Source organism: Cupressus sempervirens, chromosome 4, assembly GCF_028749045.1.
Source record: "Cupressus sempervirens isolate cs-2001-9-10 chromosome 4, ASM2874904v1, whole genome shotgun sequence".
NCBI classification, from domain to species: Eukaryota; Viridiplantae; Streptophyta; class Pinopsida; order Cupressales; family Cupressaceae; genus Cupressus; species Cupressus sempervirens.
The window spans coordinates 446,257,941-446,268,030 of NC_143121.1; positions in this window are offsets into that span (position 1 = coordinate 446,257,941).

Below are 10,090 nucleotides of genomic sequence, written 5' to 3' on the forward strand. Positions count from 1 at the left end.
GGATGAGGCAGGAAATACTAAGGAAAGAGTTTAAACATAAGCAAGCACTTCATGACATAAAGGACATCTTCATGGATGCCTTCACCTTGCAGTCACTAGATGAAGGAAAGCCAATAATTGAGCAACTATCAGACATAGTTGACCAGGTGATAGATGAAGACCAAGACACCAATGTCAAACTCATGGAATGGTTAGAGAGAAAGTTTCAAGGAAAGGTGAATGAAAAGATATCAAGTGGCATTGCATTTGAATAGGTAGAGTTGGCCAAGACAATAGATAAGGCCAAAATTGTTCTTGAAAACATTTTTTCATTGTATAGGAAGTTGTATGACTTTTCTAATTTCACACAAGAAACTAATCAAAGAATAATGATCTTGGAAAGGAACTTGAAAATCTCTAGCATGCAATTACCTAGAGATCCAGCTCAGAGTGAGAAGCATTTTGCACAATCACTTCACACACAAAGGGAGTTAGTTGTACTTATAGTGGGGGAGGAAAATATTAAGGCTAAATTGATGCAAATTTAGTCCTCCATAACCCCTCATTTAGAAGTCCTCCACAAGGAGCAAGTGTATGCTGAAACAATTTTGAAGAAAGATCCAAATCTTTCTACACTTGATGGATTAGTACACCTTTCTATAGAGACTGCCATCTAGCACAAATTAATGAACATAAATTTGGAGAACTGGGATGCAGCTCTAAAAATAATGATGGAGGTAAATAGTAATTTTTTGGCTAAATATAGTATTACTCCTTAGAGCCCTTTGAAATTAGTGTCAAAAAGGGGGAGATATATGCTTAAGGAAGATATAGTATTTTGATTAAGATATAAGATAGGGGGAGAATACCTATAAATTTTGATAGCCAAGTGGGAAGGACACAAAATTTTGAAATTTTGGCAATCATATGGAAACTTGATGTGATGCAAAATGCAAAAACTCCATAAACTCTAATAGATTAGATATAGAGACACATGTACAACATCTAGGTATAGGACATAAGACAAAGAGCATCAGGCACATTCAACATAGAATTTTGATTTCAAGAAAGTCAAGGCACAATCAACTCATGGGGAGTTAAGGTATTTTGAACAAATTTTGAAAATTTTGTAGATAAGGCACTCATAAGGACAAATGAATAAATGTCTAGTTAAGTGTTTTTGACACTCGTGTGAAAGGGGGAGATTGTTAGTCCTTAGATAGTTTTGACATATGAGTGTCAACACACTTAATCACTTTTTGTATTGAAGCCAAGTACATTGTGCATGCTGAGCCACAGTATGTGCCAAGCTAACATTTCAATAGGTGCTGAGTGACTTCAGATGCCAAGAAGTATATATGTATTGAGTGATATACAAGTGTTGAGTCATAGTTGATGTTGAGCAAGTCAGAATTTAGTATATGCCAAGTGAGCTAGAATCCTATATGTGTCAAGCAAGATAGAGTGTAGTTGGTGGCAAGAAATTTAGGATAGTATGTGCCAAGAAAGACAAAGTGTAGTTAGTCCCAAGAAATTTGGGATAGTATGTGCCAAGCACCAGTAGTCTAATATGTGCTGAGTAACACAGAATCAACATATGAGTTTGTGCCCTCACAAACTGAGATGTAAACCATTTTTGGATTTGACATAGAAGGATTTCGAAGGAGAAAAAGGATAAGGATGAATCTTTCACATTTCCTATGCGATTTGCATGCAACCAATAAAAAAATGGAGGAGGCATGCAACCAATGAGAAAAGTGCAAAGTATGAGTGGGAATTTGAGATTCAATATGAATCATAGATCCATACCTAACCCTAAGTCTTTGCAAACTTTAAAAGGAGGTTGGAAACTCCATTAGATATGTGGATGAGAATAGTGTATGGGGAGATTATATAAAAATATTAGTGTCCAGAAGGAAAGACTTAGAGGAACAGTACAAAAATTTCATATCCAATTGATCAAAACAACATAAGGGGAAAGGAACACAATTAGACATCAGATCTTAGAGGATCAAGATCAAAGAGAGTAGATCAAGTGCCTGAATCTAGCAATTAGATATTGCATACTATCAAGTCAAATGTTCTAATACTTTCTTACCATTGTATTAGATGCTGAAATCCTATATTGATAGGTTAGCTTAATAGCTAGGTAGTTGAACCTTTGGAGAAGATGATTGAAAATTTTATGTATTAGGTGGGTTTAACAGCCTATTGTAAATCCTTTAACAGGGTGACACTTCATGTAAAGTGTTTGTAAATCCTCTAACCAGGTCACTATTGACACAGTGTAAAGTATTTAATAGGGTAGACCATCAGAAGTGGTTGAACATATATTGCTACAGTGATTTTTGTGGGTATCATCCCCACCCCAGTTTTACCTTCCTATTCTTGGAGGGTTTCTGGGTTATCAATTTTGGTGTTATGTGTTATTGCATGTGATTTACTTTATGTTCCTTTATATGTTTACATGCATGCCATTTATTTTTTAGTTATATGTTTAAAGGATTGAATAAGGTTAAAAGTGTGTTGCTTCTAATTCACCCCCCCCCCCCCCCCCCCCCCTCTTTGAAGTACTCTTCCCATTTTGAACATTCCAATAGTAGCCACACACAAAAATGATATAACTCGGTAGATATATTGTAAGTTAACTTATTACTGATCTTTAAGCATTCACAAAGATTTAATATGCATGCATAAAAGAAATAGCATCAACACAAGAGACACCAGATTTAATGTGGAAACCCAATTTGGGAAAAACCACCAAGTAATTAGCTACTAATTTTCACTCTTCTAAAGTGAACCCTATTAGGAGCCAACCCTATTAAAGGTTACAAAACACACTGTTAGGTGCGACCTTGTTAGAGGATTTAATCACCCTACTAGGAGTGGCCTTGCTAGAGGACTTTAGAACAATTTAATAGAACTGTCCACCTTATTAGAGGATTTACAAAATGGCTGTTAAACCAACTTTGTTAGGAGATTTAAAAATCACTACTACAATTGTGAGAAAGTAACAATGAGTTCACCTGAATGAGATGCAACTGAACTTTTTTGTTACAGATCTTTGTTCTACTTCACAAGATCCTCTTGTATCAAATACACCTTTAGTACTCCTCAAGGATATCTGATCCTTCTTCAAAATTCACTCACAGTTTCCTTTTCACACAATCAACTCACTTGCATGCTTTCTTATTACAATTAGAATCCACAACTTGACCTTTTATTTATACCTTACAAATTGTCAAGTCGGCTCATTTACAAGTTATAATTATCACTAATCATTACATCAGTCAACTACAATTATTACATGAAACAATTGTAGATGCTAAAAAATGGTTTGCATCTACACTTCTTCATACTAAGTTGTCCCGTTATCTCATTCTACTAACTTCGATCTTTTGGCCAAAATTGATCATACTTTATCATTTGTATCCTCTTTCACATCAATTTCATGTCATTTTGTATCAACTCAAAACCATTTCATATCAACTCAAAATCACCCCAAATTAACTCAGAATTAGTCCTAATCAACCTGGAAAATATCAAACATCCCAAATCAATCATCATTTATTTGATCCTAGGTAATGTTGTGGCTTTCAGTGCCTTGGAAACCTATCAACTTATCAATCTTATCAATCTTATCTTAGTACTGTCGCGGCTCTTAGTGCTAGGTCAAACTATCATCCATTTCATTTGATCTTTGACATTGTTGGCACTTTCAATGTTAGATCATGGCATTATCAACCATTTTAATAATATTGACAATGTTTGTCGATGTTATTATGATCAACCTTATCAATCAACCTCGATCCCATAGCATTTGCAATGTCAGTTAAATGTTACATATCAATCAATTCATGTCATGTGTCCTTGGCATGTTATCAACTTCAATCAATCAGTCTGACCATGGTGTTGGTCTACTTGTCATCATCTTATTCGATTTCCACTATCATCATCACATTTTCATCAAAGGATACAGTCACATTTATTTAATCAATTTGGCCAATCATTTACTAATTTTCCCCATAGGACTAAATAACCCAAATTTAATCCTATTTATTCTTCCTAATTATCATCCTTAATTGATTAATTATATTAACTAATTGATTCATTATCTACAAACCATTGAAATTCATAATTTCCTAAGTTCCATTTTCCATCATTAATTCTATTTTTTACTAATTCTTATTTTGTGGAATAAAAGGATTTTTAATTCAAATATTCCATAGAATATTGCATCATAGTGACACTTGGATATGACACCTCGTGGATTCTCCTTTGACATTTGGATAATATATGTCATAATCATATATTCTTATTCCCTTATGCATGTCCATATTTGGCTTATTTGTCATATATTCTTGGCTTTAGGTGGGTTGAGGTGTCTTATGACGTGTCATAGATTCTCTTCCACATTTAGCCAAGTTTGACTTCCATGCGTCATAGAATCTTACAATTGGCATATTTTGTCATATGTGTCATGGATTCTCAAAGGAATCTCTTGCCACATCACATATCTATGGGTGACAAATCCAAGGCTCTCATCCTCCATGCCAATTATAAAATGAGAATTTTTCCTCTCATTTCTGGTACTTAGGTCTTAATTCTTGAGGTCTCAAAGTCCTAATTCTTGAGTCTTTGAGCCCCTAGTTTTCTTTGCATTTTCATACCATTTCTCTTAAGCTAAAATCACAACTTCTAGTATTCTCATGGCATCACCCATATCATATACTTTTGCTTCAATTTTGTGTGCACTATAGGCAAGTTGGAGCTACAATCATTTGGAGAAGAAAGAAGGACATGGGAGCTACAAATGAAAGAGGGGGTTTCTAACTTTGTGTTTGCTTCTTTTGATTAGTTTGGCTTTCATGGTAGAATACTGGGTGCTAATGTATGTTGATTGAGTTTTGTGATTTGTTCATATTATGTTATGCATTTAACCCATTTTCTAGTTGCTATGACAATTAAACTTTATTTCCCAAAATAATGAAATCCTTCATTGGACGACCCTGCTTGGTAAACACTGCTCCAAAAATGATTTCCAGTGTTAACCAAGTGAAACTTGACAAATACTATGAACTCTGTAAAATCTTTTGGAGACTAAGTGAACTTGGTAAACACTTACTTTTCCTTCGTTGACCTTGTGAACTCAATAGAAACTAACTTCTACCATAGAAACCTTCGACGCTAGAGTGAGCTCGATATAAACTATTTTCACAATGTAACATTCAAGAATGCTCAAAAGAATCTATAATTCACTTTGCTAACCATTTGAGCTTGGTAGACTATCTTTTGCTTTGCTAACCAACTAAGCCTAGTAGACTCTATTTGATAACTAATATGACATTTGTGTAACATCAAAGACAACACACAATTGAAAAATTGAATCTGACAAGCCCATCATTGGTCTAACTTTCAACCAATGCTTGGTGGTCATTTCAGCCAAGCTTGGTCAAAATTTTGACCAATTATACGACCAATGTTTGGTGAAACTTTCAACCAATACTCATAGAAATTGTGATCAATAGTCCTCACACCAAAGGAAACCTATTTTGACAAAAAATTTGGTTGAAATTATGACCAACACAAGAATTTGTCAAAATTTTGACGACAAAAATAGCCATGAAGCTATTGGTTGAAAATTCAACAAAGTTTCATTGAAAAATGGGTCAAAATGTAGTAGTGTGGATAGTCAAGTAAACTTTCATCATTTTGAATGCATAAATATCATGAGATCAATATGGAATGAGTAATAAGGAAAGAATGGAGATTTTACACCATCAATAATGTATAGGTTCAAGAGATCAATGAGTAGTGTGATAAGCTTTGTTTATTTTTCCTTGAATGTATCTATTTTCTATGTTATTTTCTTACATTATGAATATTTAACTTGGTATATGGATTGAATTTCATAAAATTGAAATTATAATATGTAAATAAATTATTTTAAAAACCTTTGGAATAGTTTTGAGCATCATTCATCAATTATGGTAAGAGATCCATTTGATTTTCTAAAAATTGGTTAGAAACCCTCTCTAATGTAGTCTCTGATAAGGGATTGATAATATCTCAAATTCTACCTAATACAAATTTTTGGTTCTTTGATAATTTAAAAGTAGATTCAAATATCTTTCATATGGATTTAGTTTTATATCAAATGGTTTTATATTTTTGGACATATTTGATGCCCTTGATAGATTGTACATGCATTTTCTTTCTTGTTTTATACTAGCCAAAAATTGTCCTAGTATGGGAGACATAAATTTCAAATACATTTTTGGATTCTTATTAATTTTTGATATGTCATTTTCAAACATTAGATCATTGGAGATATTGGAATAATAATGCTTGATGTAAAAGTAATTAGTAATAGAGTTATGGTCTATGAAAGGTAGTATTACATTTTTGTGATTTCATTTGTCATTAAAGAATGTTTGAGATCTACTTATATGAATTGGAATTAAGATTGAGAATCATATGGTTTTTTTTTTTTTGGCTAGTTCTTTGATATTTGAAAAGTATTTTTTAGTAGATCAACAATGATCTATACCTTATTGTTAAAATGATGTGTTGTAAATAGAAGTTTCTTTTCAATTTAATGATTATGATCATAGCATGAATTTTTTTAATTCAATTATAGTTGATGGATTAACTAATATTTGGAGTGTGGCTCAAAGATTTGATGGTATTGTATTGTTGTGATCAAATTAATATAATTTCTTAAGGCATGTTCAATGTTGTCACTAATATGGACAATGGATTCCCTTTTTGTGAGAAGAAGATTATTCTAATTTAGGAGTTATATTGAAGGATTTTAAAGGTTTATTCTTGTAGCGTATATAGGTAATGATTTTGTGAGTTGGTGACATTATGGTGTAAGAAACTTTGAGGTCTAATCTTGTAATAAGGAATGATGTTGTGATTGTGTGTTTGAGATAGATGAATTACATGATGTGTGTGGATATGTTAAGTTTTTTTATTGTGTATCTAAGTTTCCATAATGATGGTAAAGATTTGGATTCCATATGGACTAAGGATTCCAAAGATGATTAGACAATAGTTATGTTGACTTGGTAAATAAGATTGATTGTTTGACTATGCCCCCAAATATATGAATATATTGATGGACATGTTGAAATATTGTTAGGATCATTATTATCCTTAATGGTTGGTTATTTTTTCATGATTTTTTTTGCATAAAAAGTGCCCTACTGTGGCCTCACTACTTTAAAAGTGACTACTGATACAAAAAAATAATATATTATCTTATAATATCTAACAATATGCAAAAGATACTTAAAAATTCTAAAGGTTTAGTTTGACTATGTGAGAACATTTGGAGAATGTTTTATTATGTTTCTTGATCATTTGATCCAACAAGGATCAAACTTTAAAGGCTTAAATAAATAATGGATATAGTTAGGATCAATTCCTAGGTTATTTTGGTATAATGGAAAACCCTTAGTCCCTAGCTTTTAGCTAAAGAGGTATCAGCTAAGACTCATGCTCTCTAAATGAAAAGGTCTAAATAATTTAATTTTTGAGGATGGTCAAGCCATAAGTAAAAAAAAGATACATAAAAGTTAGGAACTATTTTAATCTTTTTAAATTTCACAAGAATATAATGTAAATAATTATATTATATAAAATCATTTTTACATTTTAATTTTTGAATAGAAATTATAGATGTGTAATGCCTTACCAAGGAATTCTTAGAGCTTTGGGTCTAATGTGCACTAGAAAAATTTGTAACACGTATCTAAAAATTGTTAGTAACCAATCAATAATATGAAAATACACAACAACAATAAAGCCAACACCATAAGCAAAAGGATTGTTTTCTTGAGGAAAATTATGTTAAGGGAAAAAAACTCAATGGGGATGATACCTACTAAATCATGTACTAATATATAAATACCCCTAGTAAAGGACTACACCTTTTTAAGAGCCAATACAATGTATATAGTACATTTTCCCCTCTAAAAGGATTGGATCCATGTTAAAAGGTTCACAACTTTGTTAGGATTTTATGAGAACAAAAGGCTCACTTCTCGAGTGCACTTCCAAAAGGAAGAAGGTTAAACACACCTTCAAGAGACTCATTGTCTGATAAGATAAAGTTTACATCCACCTATGCTAAACTAACTGATTGAAAACTCAGTTGCCTTTAAAGTTTCTTTGAAGTCCAAAGAAAGTGTCCCAAAAATGTACACTCGAAAGTTTCCCACTCTAAACCCTTCTATCCAAATGATTCCATGAGTTTGGAATGCTTGGATGTCGGCTTAGAGCTCCCTATCCATGGAGTGCAAGAGAGTATATTTCAAGAATAAGAAGGCTCTCAGATGAGCCTTAGAGATACTCTTCTTGCTAATAAACCATGCAATGGGAGGTTCCAAAGACAAGATGCAAGAATGCAAATGTCCCAAGGAGTTCCTCAAGGATGCAATGCAAATGAAGATTAAGCTAAGATGAGAATGCAAAATGCAGCTATGCTAAAACATGTATGGGAGTGTTACAATCCAAATATTAAGCTATGTGAGAGATTATTGCAAAATAGAAGCTAAACTAACATGCAACATGAATCTAAGCTAAAATGCCATGGATGAGAGAATGTAGACAAGGAAGAGAAGTTCTCCACAAAGCTCCAAAGAAACCTGTTAGAAAACCTGCAGCATAACAATATTCAAAATGAGGATGGATTCATTTAGGGGGAAAGCTCTCTCCCTTTTAAAGATGTATGGATGGTAGAGATCAAGATGAAGATGGTGGATGATCAACGGTGGAATTTGAAAAGAGGAGTGATCCATGTGCACACACAAGTCAACCAATAGAATATAAGTTGACTTGTCATATAAGACAAAAGTCTCACAAGCCTTTTCTTTTAATTGCAAAATAGAAAAAGGACTTTATGTGTGCACTTTAAGTGGGTTAGAAGAATGGGGTCTTTTATTTAATTAAAAGGGGACATGTTCTTTTAATCAAATAATGAACTTAGGATAGCATAGTCAAACTATGGGTTATAATCAAATAAATTGATTATTAGCAATTTGGTCTAGGTAAATGATTAAATTAATTTAGCCAAAATGTTGAAAAGGGGGCTAATAGTCTAGATGACCATTTTTAGGTGATTACAGAGTGCACTTCCAAAAGGAAGAAGGTTAAACACACCTTCAAGAGACTCATTGTCTGATAAGATAAAGTTTGCATCCACCTATGCTAAACTAACTGATTGAAAACTCAGTTGCCTTTAAAGTTTCTTTGAAGTCCAATAGCTATGATAATAGAATCTAGTCATACCTCTTCTCAAAGAATCTAAAAATTCTTCAACTCTTCTCTTATATCCAAGCATCAAGGCTCACACATACATCATACCATTCAATACATTAAGATTAGAGGAAATTAATGTCCTTTATAAAATTTAAAGACAAGCAATTAGGTTAACAAATTAGGACCTCCCCAATACATAATTAAATGAATATACCCATGCTAAGGCATATATTCCTTCTTCAAAAATAAAAAGCAACTACAATTCATGATATACATGCCTAGATCAATTGTTATTGCTTGCCACATTAATTAGCACCATCATGTTGGCTACCAAAAATTTATTCCACACACCACATACTATAAATTAGTCTAGCACAAATCAAATGACCAAAAAAATGGAAGATATGTACACAGCCAAGTCTTATAACATCCTCTAAGATGAAAAACCTTAAATCTATCTTTTTATCTTGTTATACCTAGAATACTGCAACTATCTCTAGAATAATTATCTATTACTAGCCTACAACTAGTATTCATCAAATCAATTGTAACTTACTCAAATTAAAACATAAGATTTTTTTCCTATAGGCATAAGGTATATACTCATCGTGCAACAAAAATCCATATTTTCATACAAAAGACTATCGCACATCATCCATATTGTACTAATCAATAGCTTGCAACATACAAACTCTAAGTTTGTATTACAACTATAGACATTAATGACAAAACCTATGATCATATTATCATGTCAAAAATAATTTCAACCTAAAAAATCACAAAAAATATCCCCTACTCCTACCAATCTCCCCCTTTGGCATTAATGGAAACTTATGGGGAAAAC